The 21,491-nt window shown below is 46.8% G+C and overlaps 1 protein-coding gene across 2 annotated transcripts in view; it reads left to right on the top strand.

Annotated features, from left to right (window-relative positions):
- Positions 1-4,098: 4,098 nt before the first annotated feature.
- The window catches only part of KLC4 (kinesin light chain 4), a 253,008-nt gene continuing 235,615 nt past the window's right edge, over positions 4,099-21,491 (top strand). For both annotated transcript variants that reach the window (XM_053712779.1, XM_053712781.1), the window contains exon 1: positions 4,099-4,213. The gene's annotated coding sequence lies outside the window, so the exon portion shown is untranslated. The remainder of the gene's footprint in view (positions 4,214-21,491) is intronic.

Raw genomic sequence — 21,491 nt, 5'->3', positions numbered from 1 at the left:
AAAATCTATGACTTTATTTAGAATTTTATTTAAATTACTTTGGTCTTATGATTTTTAAGCCCCGCCCACCACATTTCAATTTTTTTGCCGGGGGGGGGGGGAGGGGTGTCCCTCTTTTGAATTTTGAAATGTTGGGAGGTATGGGTGGGGGATTAATATAATATAACTTGGGTGTGGGGGGATTAATATAATATAACTTGGGTGTGGGGGATTAATATAATATAATTTAGGGTGGGGGGATTAATATAATATAACTTGAGGTGGGGGGTTAATATAATATAAGTTGGGGTGGGGGGATTAATATACTATAACTTGGGGCAGGGGGATTAATATAATATAACTTGAGGTGGGGGGTTAATATAATATAAATTGGGGTGGGGGGATTAATATAATATAACTTAGGGTGGGGGGATTAATATAATATAACTTGGGGCGGGGGGATTAATATAATATAACTTGAGGTGGGGGGTTAATATAATATAAATTGGGGTGGGGGGATTAATATAATATAACTTAGGCTGGGGGGATTAATATAATATAAATTGGGGTGGGGGGATTAATATAATATAAATTGGGGTGGGGGATTAATATTATAGAAATTGGGGTTTGGGATTAATATAATATAATTTGGGGTTTGGGATTAATATCATTTGGGGTGGGGGGATTAATAGTATATAACTTGGGGTGGGGGGATTAATAGTATAACTTGAGGTGGGGGGTTAATATAATATAAGACACAAGAAAAACAGGGTGAGTAGCACTCTTAATTAGTCAATAAAAGATACAGGTGCATCCTAGAAAAGTGAATATCTAACAACGTAAATAAGAGAGTAGAAACCTAAAATACAGGTAACTAAAAGTCTAGGCAAAAGAGAGCACAGCTGTATATAATGAGTAAAAGACTAGGGCGAATTCTTGAAATACAAATAAATTTAATAAAGTTACATTAAATAAGTGCATACATCCAAACATACAATCACATACATACAGGGATATAGAAGATGCATAAAAAATGTCAGATGGGCCGTGCAGGGGACTGGTGCACCAGTATACAAAAATAGGCAAATGTTCGTCACTTTGCATGTATAGGTGATATATAATTGTAATCCGCAGTATAGTGCATGTCCTTAAAGATGCACAGACCAAGTGGATACAGTCTTACCCCTTCGTGTCTAAATGTACATAGTAGCGTGAGGTCATCAGGAGTCAAGGGGAGCTTACCCTCGCCGCGTCTTTTTCACAGGCATGTGTAAAGTGCAAATAGATAACAGTTCATTGGAGTACCTGTCTTTTTCACGCGGTTGCTCTACCCTGAATTGTAGCTCCTGAGACACAGAAATATCCAGATGAGACAAGGGGTAGACCACAGTCAGGCAGAGGGTCCTCTGACAAAGTGCTGCAAACCTCGTCGGTTTGCAGCACTTTGTCAGAGGACCCTCTGCCTGACTGTGGTCTACCCCTTGTCTCATCTGGATATTTCTGTGTCTCAGGAGCTACAATTCAGGGTAGAGCAACCGCGTGAAAAAGACAGGTACTCCAATGAACTGTTATCTATTTGCACTTTACACATGCCTGTGAAAAAGACGCGGCGAGGGTAAGCTCCCCTTGACTCCTGATGACCTCACGCTACTATGTACATTTAGACACGAAGGGGTAAGACTGTATCCACTTGGTCTGTGCATCTTTAAGGACATGCACTATACTGCGGATTACAATTATATATCACCTATACATGCAAAGTGACGAACATTTGCCTATTTTTGTATACTGGTGCACCAGTCCCCTGCACGGCCCATCTGACATTTTTTATGCATCTTCTATATCCCTGTATGTATGTGATTGTATGTTTGGATGTATGCACTTATTTAATGTAACTTTATTAAATTTATTTGTATTTCAAGAATTCGCCCTAGTCTTTTACTCATTATATACAGCTGTGCTCTCTTTTGCCTAGACTTTTAGTTACCTGTATTTTAGGTTTCTACTCTCTTATTTACGTTGTTTAATATAATATAACTTGGGGTGGGGGGATTAATATAATATAACTTGAGGTGGGGGGGTTAATATAATATAACTTGGGGTGGGGTGATTAATATAATATAACTTGGGGTGGGGGATTAATATAATATAACTTGAGGTGGGGGGTTAATATAATATAAGTTGGGGTGGGGATTAATATAATATAACTTGAGGTGGGGGGTTAATATAATATAACTTGGGGTGGGGGGATTAATATAATATAACTTGGGGTGGGGGGATTAATAGTATATAACTTGGGGTGGGGGGATTAATATAATATAACTTGAGGTGGGGGGTTAATATAATATAACTTGGGGGTGGGGGGATTAATATAATATAACTTGAGGTGGAGGGGTTAATATAATATAACTTGGGGTGGGGTGATTAATATAATATAACTTGGGGTGGGGGATTAATATAATATAACTTGAGGTGGGGGGTTAATATAATATAAGTTGGGGTGGGGATTAATATAATATAACTTGAGGTGGGGGGTTAATATAATATAACTTGGGGTGGGGATTAATATAATATAACTTGAGGTGGGGGGGTTAATATAAGTTGGGGTGGGGGTTAATATAATATAAGTTGGGGTGGGGGATTAATATAATATAAGTTGGGGTGGGGGGTTAATATAATATAAGTTGGGGTGGGGGATTAATATAATATAACTTGAGGTGGGGGGTTAATATAATATAAGTTGGGGTGGGGGGTTAATATAATATAAGTTGGGGTGGGGGTTAATATAATATAAGTTGGGGTGGGGGATTAATATAATATAACTTGAGGTGGGGGGTTAATATAATATAAGTTGGAGTGGGGGGTTAATATAATATAAATTGGGGTGGGGGATTAATATAATATAAGTTGGGGTGGGGGGTTAATATAATATAAGTTGGGGTGGGGGGTTAATATAATATAACTTGAGGTGGGGGGTTAATATAATATAAGTTGGGGTGGGGGGTTAATATAATATAAGTTGGGGTGGGGGGTTAATATAATATAAGTTGGGGTGGGGGGTTAATATAAGTTGGGGTGGGGGATTAATATAATATAAGTTGGGGTGGGGGGATTAATATAATATAACTTGGGGTGGGGGGATTAATATAATATAACTTGAGGTGGGGGGGTTAATATAATATAACTTGGGGTGGGGGGATTAATATAATATAACTTGAGGTGGGGGGGGTTAATATAATATAACTTGGGGTGGGGGGATTAATATAATATAACTTGGGGTGGGGGGGTTAATATAATATAAGTTGGGGTGGGGGGTTAATATAATATAACTTGAGGTGGGGGGTTAATATAATATAACTTGAGGTGGGGAGGTTAATATAATATAAGTTGGGGTGGGGGGTTAATATAATATAACTTGAGGTGGGGGGTTAATATAATATAACTTGAGGTGGGGAGGTTAATATAATATAAGTTGGGGTGGGGGGTTAATATAATATAACTTGAGGTGGGGGGGGGTTAATATAATATAACTTGAGGTGGGGGGGTTAATATAATATAACTTGGGGTGGGCGGTTAATATAATATAACTTGAGGTGGGGGGGTTAATATAATATAAGTTGGGGTGGGGGGATTAATATAATATAAATTGGGGTGGGGGGATTAATATAATATAAGTTGGGGTGGGGGGGTTAATATAATATAAGTTGGGGTGGGGGGATTAATATAATATAAGTTGGGGTGGGGGGATTAATATAATATAACTTGAGGTGGGGGGGTTAATATAATATAAGTTGGGGTGGGGGGATTAATATAATATAACTTGGGGTGGGGGATTAATATAATATAAATTGGGGTGGGGGGATTAATATAATATAAATTGGGGTGGGGGGATTAATATTATAGAAATTGGGGTCGGGGAGTAACAGAATGGGGTCACACAAAATGTGACAGAACTCACGTTAGATACCGCCGAAGGACGCGTTGAAATGACGTCACCCCCTCCCCGCTTACAAATCCCGCCCTCTTGTTTCGTATCCCAGCCACTGATACGTGCCCTGTTATAGTGACATCACCAAGATATGGCGGCGTTTCTGACAGTCACAACATGGCGTTTGAAGACTTCCACAATATGGCGTCTAAAATGACGCAGTGTTGACACGTGACATGAGCCGGCGCATCACAACACTGAGGAGTGGTGCATTGTGGGACTGAAAGAAACCGAAGACATAACCAGGTATGTCCGTGTATACCGCACCCTTATATACCGCAGGCTTACCGTATATAAAGTGTATACCTACCGCCTGCTGCTTACTGCTGGGTTCCACTTTCATATACCGCATTATGTAACGTGTGACACCCTAGTATGTACTGTATATACCCAGTGTCTCCCTAGTATGTACTGTATATACCCAGTGCCTCCCTAGTATGTACTGTATATACCCAATGCCTCCCTAGTATGTACTGTATATACCCAATGCCACCCTAGTATGTACTGTATATACCCAATGCCTCCCTAGTATGTACTGTATATACCCAATGCCTCCCTAGTATGTACTGTATATACCCAGTGTCTCCCTAGTATGTACTGTATATACCCAATGCCACCCTAGTATGTACTGTATATACCCAATGCCTCCCTAGTATGTACTGTATATACCCAATGCCACCCTAGTATGTACTGTATATACCCAATGCCACCCTAGTATGTACTGTATATACCCAATGCCTCCCTAGTATGTACTGTATATACCCAATGCCTCCCTAGTATGTACTGTATATACCCAGTGTCTCCCTAGTATGTACTGTATATACCCAGTGTCTCCCTAGTATGTACTGTATATACCCAATGCCTCCCTAGTATGTACTGTATATACCCAATGCCTCCCTAGTATGTACTGTATATACCCAATGCCTCCCTAGTATGTACTGTATATACCCAATGCCTCCCTAGTATGTACTGTATATACCCAATGCCTCCCTAGTATGCACTGTATATACCCAATGCCTCCCTAGTATGTACTGTATATACCCAATGCCACCCTAGTATGTACTGTATATACCCAGTGTCTCCCTAGTATGTACTGTATATACCCAATGCCTCCCTAGTATGTACTGTATATACCCAATGCCACCCTAGTATGTACTGTATATACCCAATGCCACCCTAGTATGTACTGTATATACCCAGTGCCTCCCTAGTATGTACTGTATATACCCAATGCCTCCCTAGTATGTACTGTATATACCCAGTGCCACCCTAGTATGTACTGTATATACCCAGTGCCTCCCTAGTATGTACTGTATATACCCAATGCCACCCTAGTATGTACTGTATATACCCAATGCCTCCCTAGTATGTACTGTATATACCCAGTGCCTCCCTAGTATGTACTGTATATACCCAGTACCTCCCTAGTATGTACTGTATATACCCAGTGCCTCCCTAGTATGTACTGTATATACCCAGTGCCTCCCTAGTATGTACTGTATATACCCAGTGCCTCCCTAGTATGTACTGTATATACCCAATGCCTCCCTAGTATGTACTGTATATACCCAATGCCTCCCTAGTATGTACTGTATATACCCAATGCCTCCCTAGTATGTACTGTATATACCCAATGCCTCCCTAGTATGTACTGTATATACCCAATGCCTCCCTAGTATGTACTGTATGTACCCAATGCCACCCTAGTATGTACTGTATATACCCAATGCCACCCTAGTATGTACTGTATATACCCAATGCCACCCTAGTATGTACTGTATATACCCAATGCCTCCCTAGTATGTACTGTATATACCCAATGCCTCCCTAGTATATACTGTGTATACTAGGGTTGCACCGATACTAGTATCGGTATCAGTGCCGATACCAAGTATTTGCATGAGTACTTGTACTCATGCAATGCATCGATACTTAAACCGATACCTCCCACTTCCAACCCGTACGCCATCTTATGGAGTTTTTGAAAACTGCATGTTCCCAATTCCTTATAAACTGTAGTGGAGACTTAACTAAAATTTGTTCACTTCTGTTCTGCCAATACAAATTGCTGTTATTTGTCTTATTGTAGGAGAGGTCACTGCACCTCAATCAGACAAACCCCTGAAGTACTGGGCAGTTAAAGGCACATTCCAGTCAAAATGTAAATGAACATAGATGAATTACATCTTTGAATAGAAACATATTTACAATATACATATATTGGCAAACATGCTTCTAGTAACAGTTATCACTTTTTTACTGTTAGCAGATGGTTCAAACACCTTAGGCTCTCTCAGCAAGTACTGTATTTCAAAAGCTGGTGCATGGTGCATACATAAATACACTTTTAAAAAAGCTATAGCTTTTATTAGAAGCTTTTTTGCCAATACATGTATATTACAAAATTGCTTCTATTCAAAACTAGAATGCATCCATGTGGATTACAATTTTGGCTGGATTGTCCATTTAATAAACTGAGATTTCCAGCTCTGGCTAAAATGGCCCAAAATGATCTTTCTGCCCCATGCAGTAGTGTGGAAAGAGAAAGACTGTTCAACTTAGCGTCAAACGTCCTTACTGATTGCAGAAACAGACTTATAGCTGAACATGCAGAGATGCTTCTGTTCCTTTAAAAGAACTTGCCACTAACTTTTAAAAAATGATTATAATTGCTAGATTGCCCGTTATACTGCTAGTTCTTATCTTGCACAATTATGCTCAAAACATGCTGTACTCTGAGGAACATCCTTAGCTTATATAATTGCAGGAAGAGTGTTCATAGGAAAAATTTAGTTAATTCCAATGAACACTCATCCTGCAAGTATAGGACTAGATTTAGATTACATTTGATATGTATGGCTTTACCAATGCTCTGTTCACATTTCCAACTCCAAAGACTTTAATGGAGTTGCACATGCAATGAGAGCATTGGTAAAGCTTACCGGTCAAATGTAATCTAGCCCATAGTATTGTTCCCCATGTTTAAACAGTTATATTTTTTACTGTATTGCACTTTTGGTTGGTTGTGATATTACATTTGTTATTTATTGTAATATTTTTATTTATAAACATGTTCTGTGAAATTTCTTTGAGTTTTTACAACTTTGGGACAACAAGCAAACTGTTTTATTGTTTCATATTGTCTTTTGAGTTACAGTTCTTCATAATTATAAAGAAGCTATCTGAAATCATTAGTCTGTATTGTGCCTTAGAACAATGTCACATGACATTTAAAAAAAGTATCGGTAATTGGTATCTGCAAGTATTTATAAAAAAGTATCAGTACTTGTACTCGGTCTTAAAAAATGGTATCGGTGCAACCCTAGTATATACCCAGTGCCACAATAGTATGTACTGTATATACCCAGTGCCACTCTAGTATGTACTGTATATACCCAGTGCCACCCTAGTATGTACTGTATATACCCAGTGCCACCCTAGTATATACTGTATATCTATACCCAGTGCCATCCTAGTATATACCCAGTTCCACCCTAGTATATACTGTATATACCCAGTGCCACCCTAGTATATACTGTATATACCCAGTGCCACCCTAGTATATACTGTATATACCCAGTGCCACCCTAGTATATACTGTATGTATATACCCAGTGCCACCCTAGTATATACCCCATGCCACCCTAATATGTACTGTATATACCGAATGCCACCCTGGTATGTACTGTATATACCCAGTGCCACCCTAGTATATACTGTACCCAATGCCTCCCTAGTATGTACTGTATATACCCAATGCCTCCCTAGTATATACCCAGTGCCACCCTAGTATATACTGTATATACCCAATGCCACCCTAGTATATACTGTATATACCCAATGCCACCCTAGTATATACTTTATGTACCCAATGTCACCCTATTATGTACTGTATATACCCAATGCCACCCTAATATATACTGTATATACCCAGTGCCACCCTAGTGTGTACTGTATATCTATACCCAGTGCCATCCTAGTATATACTGTATATCTATACAAGTGCCACCCTAGTATAGCCCCTTTCTCACTAATGTACCCAGTGCCACCCTAGTATGTACTGGATGTACCCAGTGCCACCCTAGTATGTACTGGATGTACCCAGTGCCACCCTAGTATGTACTGTATATACCCAATGCCACCCTAGTATGTACTGTATATACCCAGTGCCACCCTAGTATGTACTGTATATACCCAGTGCCACCCTAGTATATACCCAGTGCCACCCTAGTATATACTGTATATACCCAGTGCCACCCTAGTATGTACTGTGTATATACCCAATGCCACCCTTGTATATACTGTATATACCCAGTGCCACCCTAGTGTGTACTGTAGATCTATACCCAGTGCCATCGTAGTATATACTGTATATCTATACCAGTGCCACCCTAGTATAGCCCCTGTCTCACTAATGTACCCAGTGCCACCCTGATATAGCCCCTGTTTCACTAATGTACCTAGTGCCACCCTGATCTAGCCCCTGTCTCACTAATATACCCAGTGCCAACCTGATATAGCCTCTGTTTTACTTATGTACCCAGTGCCAACCTGATATAGTCCCTGTCTCACTGTTGTAACCAGTGCCACCCTGATATAGCCCCTGTCTCACTGTTGTAACCAGTGCCACCCTGATATAGCCCCTGTCTCACTGTTGTAACCAGTGCCACCCTGATATAGCCCCTGCCTCACTGTTGTAACCAGTGCCACCCTGATATAGCCCCTGCCTCACTGTTGTAACCAGTGCCACCCTGATATAGCCCCTGTCTCACTGTTGTAACCAGTGCCACCCTGATATAGCCCCTGCCTCACTGTTGTAACCAGTGCCACCCTGATATAGCCCCTGCCTCACTGTTGTAACCAGTGCCACCCTGATATAGCCCCTGCCTCACTGTTGTAACCAGTGCCACCCTGATATAGCCCCTGCCTCACTGTTGTAACCAGTGCCACCCTGATATAGCTCCTGCCTCACTGTTTGTAACCAGTGCCACCCTGATATAGCCCCTGCCTCACTGTTGTAACCAGTGCCACCCTGATATAGCCCCTGCCTCACTGTTGTAACCAGTGCCACCCTGATATAGCCCCTGCCTCACTGTTGTAACCAGTGCCACCCTGATATAGCCAGTGCAAGGCTGATGTAACTGTCACTCTAAAGTACCATTATACCAACCTGTTATTACCCCTGCCACCCTGATATACTCTTTGCCACCCCGTAGCACATGCCACCCCAATTTACCCATTGCCACCCCATTATTCATCACCATAATGTACGCCATGTAAATACTGCACTGATACTGCCTGTCACCATATCTAACCCATGTGACACTGTTGATGCTGTAAAACAGAAGTTTGATGAGTTTCTCATTTATAAAGCTAGTTTTACAAATGCATCTGTGGGGTGGTATTTGCCTGATGTACAGTGTGGGCACCCAGTGTGACAATCACTGTAAAGGTTCAAGCAAACGAGTTGACATTAAACTACAGTTTTTTCCCCTGAAACACTTTTCATGCAATTTTCAGCTGTGCAATAGGACCAGACATATTGCGCATGGGCTGTGTCCTCCATCTGCTGCTCAGCCTCATGATCTAGGGAAGTACTGGACATGCCACTATATGCCATATGTGACTATATGCCCCGCCGTGGGACGTTCATTGTTACTTTTATGTGTGAGACAGAGACATGATAGTGAGGGGTACAGCTGAGGTTAAGCTTAGTGTGGGCGGTGTGCTCGTGGAGTAGCAGTGATTAGCAGAAGGCAGGAATGGTGCCCAGTGGGTGACAGGTTGTGCATAGGGTCTGGGGTGTGGCAAAGTGTTGCCAGGAGAGTAACAGAAAGTGGGCAGGGTAAACAGGCAGTATCATAGGATGGATAGTATGCACAGAGGGTTTGCACAATGCCCAGGGAGTGACAAAGTGTTGTTACTGTACAAGGGAGCAGCACAGGAATAGCAGTGAGTGGGTATGTTGCCCAGGGGGTAACAGTAAATGGACTTAGTGCCCAAGGAGTGGCAGAGGGTATTCATAGTTCTATGGGAGTAGCAGAGGGAAGTCACAGTGTCTAGGTAGCAGAATATGGGTATAGTACCCAGGTGGTAGTAGTTGAGGATGGAGAATAAGGGGGGCATGTTGCTCAGGTGGTAGCAGAGGATGAGCAGGGATGGGCATTGTGCCCAGGAAGTAGCAGTGGGTAGGTATGGTGCCCAGATGATAGCAGAAGATTAGCAGGGGGAGGGCATGATGCCCAGGAATTAGCAGTGGGTAGGTATGGTGCCCAGATGATAGCAGAAGATGAGCAAGGGGAGGGCATGATGCCCCGGAAGTAGCAGTAGGTAGGTATGGTGCCCAGATGATAGCAGAAGATGAGCAGGGGAGGGTATGGTGCCCAGATGATAGCAGAAGATGAGCAGGGGGAGGGCTTGATGCCCAGGAATTAGCAGTAGGTAAGTATGGTGCCCAGATGATAGCAGAAGATGAGCAGGGGGAGGGCTTGATGCCCAGGAATTAGCAGTAGGTAGGTATGGTGCCCAGATGATAGCAGGGGGAGGGCTTGATGCCCAGGAATTAGCAGTAGGTAAGTATGGTGCCCAGATGATAGCAGAAGATGAGCAGGGGGAGGGCTTGATGCCCAGGAATTAGCAGTGGGTAGGTATGGTGCCCAGATGATAGCAGGGGGAGGGCATGATGCCCAGGAATTAGCAGTAGGTAGGTATGGTGCCCAGATGATAGCAGGGGGAGGGCATGATGCCCAGGAATTAGCAGTGGGTAGGTATGGTGCCCAGATGATAGCAGGGGGAGGGCATGATGCCCAGGAATTAGCAGTAGGTAGGTATGGTGCCTAGATAGCAGAGGGAGGGCATGATGCCCAGGAATTAGCAGTGGGTAGGTATGGTGCCCAGATGATAGCAGGGGGAGGGCATGATGCCCAGGAATTGGCAGTGGGTAGGTATGGTGCCCAGATGATAGCAGGGGGAGGGCATGATGCCCAGCAATTGACAGTGGGTAGGTATGGTGCCCAGATGATAGCAGGGGGGAGGGCATGATGCCCAGGAATTAGTAGTGGGTAGGTATGGTGCCCAGATGATGGCAGGGGGAGGGCATGATGCCCAGGAATTAGCAGTGGGTAGGTATGGTGCCCAGATGATAGTAGGGGGAGGGCATGATGCCCAGGAATTAGCAGTGGGTAGGTATGGTGCCCAGATGATAGCAGGGGGAGGGCATGATGCCCAGGAATTAGCAGTGGGTAGGTATGGTGCCCAGATGATAGCAGGGGGAGGGCATGATGCCCAGGAATTAGCAGTGGGTAGGTATGGTGCCCAGATGATAGTAGGGGGGAGGGCATAATGCCCAGGAATTGGCAGTGGGTAGGTATGGTGCCCAGATGATAGCAGGGGGAGGGCATGATGCCCAGGAATTGGCAGTGGGTAGGTATGGTGCCCAGATGATAGGAGGGGGAGGGCATGATGCCCAGGAATTAGCAATGGGTAGGTATGGTGCCCAGATGATAGCAGGGGGAGGGCATGATGCCCAGGAATTGGCAGTGGGTAGGTATGGTGCCCAGATGATAGCAGGGGGAGGGCATGATGCCCAGGAATTGGCAGTGGGTAGGTATGGTGCCCAGATGATAGCAGGGGGAGGGCATGATGCCCAGGAATTGGCAGTGGGTAGGTATGGTGCCCAGATGATAGCAGGGGGAGGGCATGATGCCCAGGAATTAGCAGTGGGTAGGTATGGTGCCCAGATGATAGCAGGGGGAGGGCATGATGCCCAGGAATTAGCAGTGGGTAGGTACGGTGCCCAGATGATGGCAGGGGGAGGGCATGATGCCCAGGAATTAGCAGTGGGTAGGTATGGTGCCCAGATGATGGCAGGGGGAGGGCATGATGCCCAGGAATTAGCAGTGGGTAGGTATGGTGCCCAGATGATAGCAGGGGGAGGGCATGATGCCCAGGAATTAGCAGTGGGTAGGTATGGTGCCCAGATGATAGCAGGGGGAGGGCATGATGCCCAGGAATTAGCAGTGGGTAGGTATGGTGCCCAGATGATAGTAGGGGGAGGGCATAATGCCCAGGAATTGGCAGTGGGTAGGTATGGTGCCCAGATGATAGCAGGGGGAGGGCATGATGCCCAGGAATTGGCAGTGGGTAGGTATGGTGCCCAGATGATAGGAGGGGGAGGGCATGATGCCCAGGAATTAGCAATGGGTAGGTATGGTGCCCAGATGATAGCAGGGGGAGGGCATGATGCCCAGGAATTGGCAGTGGGTAGGTATGGTGCCCAGATGATAGCAGGGGGGAGGGCATGATGCCCAGGAATTGGCAGTGGGTAGGTATGGTGCCCAGATGATAGCAGGGGGAGGGCATGATGCCCAGGAATTAGCAGTGGGTAGGTATGGTGCCCAGATGATAGCAGGGGGAGGGCATGATGCCCAGGAATTAGCAGTGGGTAGGTATGGTGCCCAGATGATAGCAGGGGGAGGGCATGATGCCCAGGAATTAGCAGTGGGTAGGTATGGTGCCCAGATGATGGCAGGGGGAGGGCATGATGCCCAGGAATTAGCAGTGGGTAGGTATGGTGCCCAGATGATAGTAGGGGGGAGGGCATGATGCCCAGGAATTAGCAGTGGGTAGGTATGGTGCCCAGATGATAGCAGGGGGGAGGGCATGATGCCCAGGAATTAGCAGTGGGTAGGTATGGTGCCCAGATGATAGCAGGGGGAGGGCATGATGCCCAGGAATTAGCAGTGGGTAGGTATGGTGCCCAGATGATAGTAGGGGGAGGGCATAATGCCCAGGAATTGGCAGTGGGTAGGTATGGTGCCCAGATGATAGCAGGGGGAGGGCATGATGCCCAGGAATTGGCAGTGGGTAGGTATGGTGCCCAGATGATAGGAGGGGGAGGGCATGATGCCCAGGAATTAGCAATGGGTAGGTATGGTGCCCCAGATGATAGCAGGGGGAGGGCATGATGCCCAGGAATTGGCAGTGGGTAGGTATGGTGCCCAGATGATAGCAGGGGGAGGGCATGATGCCCAGGAATTGGCAGTGGGTAGGTATGGTGCCCAGATGATAGCAGGGGGAGGGCATGATGCCCAGGAATTGGCAGTGGGTAGGTATGGTGCCCAGATGATAGGAGGGGGAGGGCATGATGCCCAGGAATTAGCAGTGGGTAGGTATGGTGCCCAGATGATAGCAGGGGGAGGGCATGATGCCCAGGAATTAGCAGTGGGTAGGTATGGTGCCCAGATGATAGCAGGGGGAGGGCATGATGCCCAGGAATTAGCAGTGGGTAGGTATGGTGCCCAGATGATAGCAGGGGGAGGGCTTGATGCCCAGGAATTAGCAGTGGGTAGGTATGGTGCCCAGATGATAGCAGGGGGAGGGCATGATGCCCAGGAATTAGCAGTGGGTAGGTATGGTGCCCAGATGATAGCAGGGGGAGGGCATGATGCCCAGGAATTAGCAGTGGGTAGGTATGGTGCCCAGATGATAGCAGGGGGAGGGCATGATGCCCAGGAATTAGCAGTGGGTAGGTATGGTGCCCAGATGATAGCAGGGGGAGGGCACGATGCCCCGGAATTAGCAGTGGGTAGGTATGGTGCCCAGATGATAGCAGGGGGAGGGCATGATGCCCCGGAATTAGCAGTAGGTAGGTATGGTGCCCAGATGATAGCAGGGGGAGGGCATGATGCCCAGGAATTAGCAGTAGGTAGGTATGGTGCCCAGATGATAGCAGGGGGAGGGCATGATGCCCCGGAATTAGCAGTAGGTAGGTATGGTGCCCAGATGATAGCAGAGGGAGGGCATGATGCCCAGGAATTAGCAGTAGGTAGGTATGGTGCCAAGATAGCAGAGGGAGGGCATGATGCCCAGGAATTAGCAGTGGGTAGGTATGGTGCCCAGATGATAACAGAAGATGAGCAGGGGGAGGGCATGATGCCCAGGAATTAGCAGTAGGTAGGTATGGTGCCCAGATGATAGAAGGGGGAGGGCATGATGCCCAGGAATTAGCAGTAGGTAGGTATGGTGCCCAGATGATAGAAGGGGGAGGGCATAATGCCCAGGAATAAGCAGTGGGTAGGTATGGTGCCCAGATGATAGCAGGGGGAGGGCATGATGCCCAGGAATTAGCAGTGGGTAGGTATGGTGCCCAGATGATAGCAGGGGGAGGGCATGATGCCCAGGAATTAGCAGTAGGTAGGTATGATGCCTAGATAGCAGAGGGAGGGCATGATGCCCAGGAATTAGCAGTGGGTAGGTATGGTGCCCAGATGATAGCAGGGGGAGGGCATGATGCCCAGGAATTAGCAGTGGGTAGGTATGGTGCCCAGATGATAGCAGGGGGAGGGCATGATGCCCAGGAATTAGCAGTAGGTAGGTATGGTGCCTAGATAGCAGAGGGAGGGCATGATGCCCAGGAATTAGCAGTGGGTAGGTACGGTGCCCAGATGATAGCAGGGGGAGGGCATGATGCCCAGGAATTGGCAGTGGGTAGGTATGGTGCCCAGATGATAGCAGGGGGAGGGCATGATGCTCAGCAATTGACAGTGGGTAGGTATGGTGCCCAGATGATAGCAGGGGGAGGGCATGATGCCCAGGAATTAGCAGTGGGTAGGTATGGTGCCCAGATGATGGCAGGGGGAGGGCATGATGCCCAGGAATTAGCAGTGGGTAGGTATGGTGCCCAGATGATAGCAGGGGGAGGGCATGATGCCCAGGAATTAGCAGTGGGTAGGTATGGTGCCCAGATGATAGCAGGGGGAGGGCATGATGCCCAGGAATTAGCAGTGGGTAGGTATGGTGCCCAGATGATAGCAGGGGGAGGGCATGATGCCTAGGAATTAGCAGTGGGTAGGTATGGTGCCCAGATGATAGCAGGGGGAGGGCATAATGCCCAGGAATTAGCAGTGGGTAGGTATGGTACCCAGATGATAGCAGGGGGAGGGCATGATGCCCAGGATTTGGCAGTGGGTAGGTATGGTGCCCAGATGATGGCAGGGGGAGGGCATGATGCCCAGGAATTAGCAGTGGGTAGGTATGGTGCCCAGATGATAGCAGGGGGAGGGCATGATGCCCAGGATTTGGCAGTGGGTAGGTATGGTGCCCAGATGATAGCAGGGGGAGGGCATGATGCCCAGGAATTAGCAGTAGGTAGGTATGGTGCCTAGATAGCAGGGGGAGGGCATGATGCCCAGGAATTGGCAGTGGGTAGGTATGGTGCCCAGATGATAGCAGGGGGAGGGCATGATGCCCAGGAATTGGCAGTGGGTAGGTATGGTGCCCAGATGATAGCAGGGGGAGGGCATGATGCCCAGCAATTGACAGTGGGTAGGTATGGTGCCCAGATGATAGCAGGGGGAGGGCATGATGCCCAGGAATTAGCAGTGGGTAGGTATGGTGCCCAGATGATGGCAGGGGGGAGGGCATGATGCCCAGGAATTAGCAGTGGGTAGGTATGGTGCCCAGATGATAGCAGGGGGAGGGCATGATGCCCAGGAATTAGCAGTGGGTAGGTATGGAGCCCAGATGATAGCAGGGGGAGGGCATGATGCCCAGGAATTAGCAGTGGGTAGGTATGGTGCCCAGATGATAGCAGGGGGAGGGCATAATGCCCAGGAATTGGCAGTGGGTAGGTATGGTGCCCAGATGATAGCAGGGGGAGGGCATGATGCCCAGGAATTAGCAATGGGTAGGTATGGTGCCCAGATGATAGCAGGGGGAGGGCATGATGCCCAGGAATTGGCAGTGGGTAGGTATGGTGCCCAGATGATAGCAGGGGGAGGGCATGATGCTCAGGAATTGGCAGTGGGTAGGTATGGTGCCCAGATGATAGCAGGGGGAGGGCATGATGCCCAGGAATTAGCAGTGGGTAGGTATGGTGCCCAGATGATAGCAGGGGGAGGGCATGATGCCCAGGATTTGGCAGTGGGTAGGTATGGTGCCCAGATGATGGCAGGGGGAGGGCATGATGCCCAGGAATTAGCAGTGGGTAGGTATGGTGCCCAGATGATAGCAGAAGATGAGCAGGGGGAGGGCATGATGCCCAGGAATTAGCAGTGGGTAGGTATGGTGCCCAGATGATAGCAGAAGATGAGCAGGGGGAGGGCATGATGCCCAGGAATTAGCAGTGGGTAGGTATGGTGCCCAGATGATAGCAGAAGATGAGCAGGGGGAGGGCATGATGCCCAGGAATTAGCAGTGGGTAGGTATGGTGCCCAGATGATAGCAGGGGGAGGGCATGATGCCCAGGAATTAGCAGTGGGTAGGTATGGTGCCCAGATGATAGCAGGGGGAGGGCATAATGCCCAGGAATTAGCAGTGGGTAGGTATGGTGCCCAGATGATAGCAGGGGGAGGGCATGATGCCCAGGAATTGGCAGTGGGTAGGTATGATGCCCAGGAATTAGCAGTGGGTAGGTATGGTGCCCAGATGATAGCAGGGGGAGGGCACGATGCCCAGGAATTAGCAGTGGGTAGGTATGGTGCCCAGATGATAGCAGGGGGAGGGCACGATGCCCAGGAATTAGCAATGGGTAGGTATGGTGCCCAGATGATAGCAGGGGGAGGGCACGATGCCCAGGAATTAGCAGGGGGTAGGTATGGTGCCCAGATGATAGCAGAAGATGAGCAGGGGGTGGGCATGGTGCCCAGTTAGTAGCAGAACTTTGGCATGGTGCCCAGGGAGTAGCCGGGGGTGGGCAGTCACAATGTGGAAGGACCAGTCATATCGCTAGTTACTTGGAAGAATTAGTGATGTCAGTAGGACAGACTGACGGCGTGTTCTCCCTGTAGAGTGATTGGGGCCCTCCGTGTATTTGTACAGCCCCCAGCACACTGAGCATCTCACATAAGGTGGGTCTTTGGCTGACTTTGTGTGCTGCAGTGTGAGAGTCTGAGGAGCATCACCTGGGGGAGGGAGATTGCCAGAGCAAACTACAATACATTGCACAGTTAATGGTTCTGCCTGTCGTCTAACTGATTTGATGCTGCTGCAGCTTCTGACCTTGGGAATACAAATCACACTACCTATTGTTCTGAGCAGCTCATCTGCATTGTACAGTACATTTTCTGAGAACTCTGTGTGCAAGAAGGGGGAGAGGCTAAGGGATATGTAATTGGGGATCGCGCTGCGAGGGGGGAGGCTGATATGTAATTGTGGGGGTGCGCTGTGAGAAGGGGGAGAGGCTGAGGGATATGTAATTGGGGGTGTGTGCTGTGAGAAGGGGGGAGTGGCTGAGCAATATGTAATTGGGGGGAGGCTGAATGATATCTAATTGGTGGTGCGCTTTAAGGGGGATGCTGAGCGATATGTAATTGGTGGGGGTGTGCTATGAGGGGGGAGGCTGAGCGATGTGTAATTGGGGGTGCGTTGTGAGGAGGAGGGAGGCTGAGGGATGTGTAATTGGGGGTGTGCTGTGAGGGGGGAGGCTGAGGGATGTGTAATTGGGGGTGTGCTGTGAGGGGGAGGCTGAGTGATGTGTAATTTGGGGTGTGCTGTGAGGGGGAAGCTGAGTGATGTGTAATTTGGGGTGCGCTGTGAGTAGGAGGGAGGCTGAATGATATGTAATTGGTGGGTGTGTACTGTGAGCAGGAGGGTGGCTGAGCGATGTGTAATTGGGGGTGCGCTGTGAGCAGGAGGGATGCTGAGCGATATGTAATGGGGGGTGCGCTGTGAGCAGGAGGGAGGCTGAGCGATATGTAATGGGGGGGTGCGCTGTGAGGAGGAGGGAGGCTGAGCGATATGTAATGTGGGGTGCACTGTGAGGAGGAGGGAGGCTGAGCAATATGTAATTGGGGGTGCACTATGAGGTGGAGGGAGGCTGAGCGATATGTAATGGGGGGTGCACTATGAGGAGGAGGGAGGCTGAGCGATGTGTAATTTGTGGGTGCGCTGTGATGAGGAGGGAGGCTGAGCAATATGTAATTGGGGGTGCACTATGAGGAGGAGGGAGGCTGAGCGTTATGTAATGGGGGGTGCACTATGAGGAGCAGGGAGGCTGAGCGATGTGTAATTTGTGGGTGCGCTGTGAGGAGGAGGGAGGCTGAGTGATATGTAATGGGGGGTGTGCTGTGAGGAGGAGGGAGGCTGAGCGATGTGTAATTGGTGGTTGTGTACTGTGAGGGGGGAGGCTGAGTGATGTGTAATTTGGGGTGTGCTGTGAGGGGGGAGGCTGAGTGATGTGTAATTGGGGGTGCGCTGTGAGGAGGAGGGAGGCTGAGCTATATGTAATTGGGGGTGCGCTGTGAGGGGGGAGGCTCAGGGATGTGTAATTGGGGGTGCGCTGTGAGGGGGAGGGAGGCTGAGTGATGTGTAATTGGGGGTGCGTTGTGAGGAGGAGGGAGGCTGAGTGATGTGTAATTGGGGGTGCGTTGTGAGGAGGAGGGAGGCTGAGTGATGTGTAATTGGGGGTGCGCTGTGAGGAGGAGGGAGCCTGAGTGATGTGTAATTGGGGGTGCGTTGTGAGGAGGAGGGAGGCTGAGTGATGTGTAATTGGGGGTGCACTGTGAGGAGGAGGGAGGCTGAGTGATGTGTAATTGGGGGTGCACTGTGAGGAGGAGGGAGGCTGAGTGATGTGTAATTGGGGGTGCGCTGTGAGGAGGAGGGAGGCTGAGCGATGTGTAATTGGGGGTGCGCTGTGAGGAGGAGGGAGGCTGAGCTATATGTAATTGGTGGTTGTGTACTGTGAGGGGGGAGGCTGAGTGATGTGTAATTGGGGGTGCGCTGTGAGGAGGAGGGAGGCTGAGCGATATGTAATGGGGGGTTCACTGTGAGGAGGAGGAAGGCTGAGCGATATGTAATTGGGGGTGCGCTGTGAGGAGGAGGGAGGCTGAGCGATGTGTAATTGGGGGTCTGCTGTGAGGAGGAGGGAGGCTGAGCGATGTGTAATTGGGGGTGCGCTGTGAGTAGGAGGGAGGCTGAGCGATGTGTAATTGGGGGTGCGCTGTGAGGAGGAGGGAGGCTGAGCGATGTGTAATTGGGGGTGCGCTGTGAGGAGGAGGGAGGCTGAGTGATGTGTAATTGGGGGTGCACTGTGAGGAAGAGGGAGGCTGAGCGATATGTAATTGGGGGTGCGCTGTGAGGAGGAGGGAGGCTGAGCGATATGTAATGGGGGGGTTCACTGTGAGGAGGAGGGAGGCTGAGCGATATGTAATTGGGGGTGCGCTGTGAGGAGGAGGGAGGCTGAGTGATGTGTAATTGGGGGTGCGCTGTGAGGAGGAGGGAGGCCGAGTGATATGTAATGTGGGGGGAGGCTGAGGGATATGTAATTTGGGGGTATGTGCTGTGAGGGGGAGGCTGAGTGATGAGTAATGAGGGTGCGCAGTGAGGAGGAGGGAGGCTGAGTAATATGTTATTGGGGGGTGTACTGTGAGGGGGGAAACTGAGCGATTTGTAATTGGGGGGGTTGCGTTGTGAGGGGGAGACGCTGAGCCATATGTAATGAAGGGGGAGGCTGAGCAATATGTAATTGAGGATGCGCTGTGAGGATGCATATACCTAACAATAAAATTTATGTAAATTCCTAAGTTCTTTATATAAGTTAAAATTTATAGACACATTGAATTCTATTTATAGAAAACCAGAGATGAATCAAACTATACACGTTTAAACTGTTATAATATGCTATACAAAGATAATAAAATTACCTTATTCACAATAATTTACCAAATAAGAGTTGCATTTAAATATTGCAATGAGATACCAGAATCTTCTGTTATTAACCAATAACTCTATTTCAATGCTCAATATGGATTACCCACTTACTATGCTTAATTAATAACTACCAGGGATATAATCACAATAACCAGTTTATGTTCAGTTCTGAAAGAATTCACCATAATAACTGACTTATAAATCTGGAGTATAAAACCCTGTCTAATAAATAAATTATTTAGCAATAGTGACTAGTTAAGACTACACAGGGTTATGAATGCATCCTAAAATACAAAATGCTCTTTTAAATCTATTAACTGCAGTTTGATTGTAGCAATAATGAATGTATTTGCTTTAAAATATCAAATCATAGAATTAATGCATTACCAACATTAGCCAATTTGATATTTCAATCTTTTTCAAGTATGTTCAGATCACCTCATTTGAAGAAAAAGTTATTGCATAGATCAAGAAGTTAGTCTCAATTCCTTGCCTAAGTGATTGTGTCCCTAAGTCAGTTATCAATCACCAGTTTCAGCAGACAAAAGCCCCCCCCCAAAAAGACCTCCTTTCCTTGCTTTCAGCTTTTCTTATATCTAATCATTGGTGATCTGTTTTTGGTTATGCACACGGTGCTTGTCTTTTCATATTGGCCCTTCGGATGCTTAGCATTGATTGGTTATCTGGGAGCCGCCTCCCTGATTGGCTCTTCATGTGTTCTAATAGACAATTTATTTGGCTGTCATACCATTTCTAATCCCCTAGAGGAATTAGTCTAACACTTATACATGAATTATATAGATACTTATTTAGAGATCTTATCTCCACATCAGTTCTTCCTGTAATTTTCACTAGATTTCTGGAAAACAGAGAAAATATGTTTATCTTGAAATAAATGGGTCAGTATTTGTATATACCAATGTAGTTATTATTCAATACAGCAAATATTTATTTAATATAGTATGTCCCAGATCAATACATATGTGTTATTTGAGTATGTTAAATAGATTTGAAAATTATAGACACATCAGTTATATGACTTTTTAAGTATACATTCTGCTATTTAAAATCTAACGGCTAGATTACGAGTTGTGCGGTAGACCCTCTCCTGTCAAGACTGGTAACGCATTTTAAAGTCAGTAGTTAAGAGTTTTACACTACAACGCCGTAGCATAAAACTCTTAACTAAAGTGCTAAAAAGTACACTAACACCCATAAACTACCTATTAACCCCTAAACCGAGGCCCCCCCCACATTGCAAACACGAAAATAAATATTTTAACCACTAATCTGCCAAACTGGACATCGCCGCCACTATAATAAATATATTAACCCCTAAGCCACCGCACTCCCGCATCGCAAACACCAATTAAAAATTATTAACCCCTAATCTTCCGTCCCTAACATCGCCGCCACCTACCTACATTTATTAACCCCTAATCTGCCGCCCCCAACGTCGCCGCCACTATACTAAAGTTATTAACCCCTAAATCTAAGTCTAGCCCTAACACCCCCTAACTTAAATATAATTACAATAAATCTAACTAAATAATTCCTATTTAAAACTAAATACTTACCTATAAAATAAACCCTAAACTAGCTACAATATAAATAATAGGTACATTGTATCTAGCTTAGGGTTTATTTTTATTTTACAGGCAACTTTGTATTTATTTTAACTAGGTAGAATAGTTATTAAATAGTTATTGATTATTTAATAATTGCCTAGTTAAAATAAAGACAAATTTACCTGTAAAATAAAACCTAACCTAAGTTACACTAACACCTAACACTACACTATAATTAAATACAATTAATTACAATTAAATAAAATTATCTAAAGTACAACCCCCCCCACTAAATTACAGAAAATAAT

The sequence above is a fragment of the Bombina bombina genome, chromosome 4 (genome assembly GCF_027579735.1).
Source record: "Bombina bombina isolate aBomBom1 chromosome 4, aBomBom1.pri, whole genome shotgun sequence".
NCBI lineage: Eukaryota > Metazoa > Chordata > Amphibia > Anura > Bombinatoridae > Bombina > Bombina bombina.
Note: the sequence above shows the minus strand (reverse complement) of the source record. Positions and strands in the feature narration are given on the sequence as shown.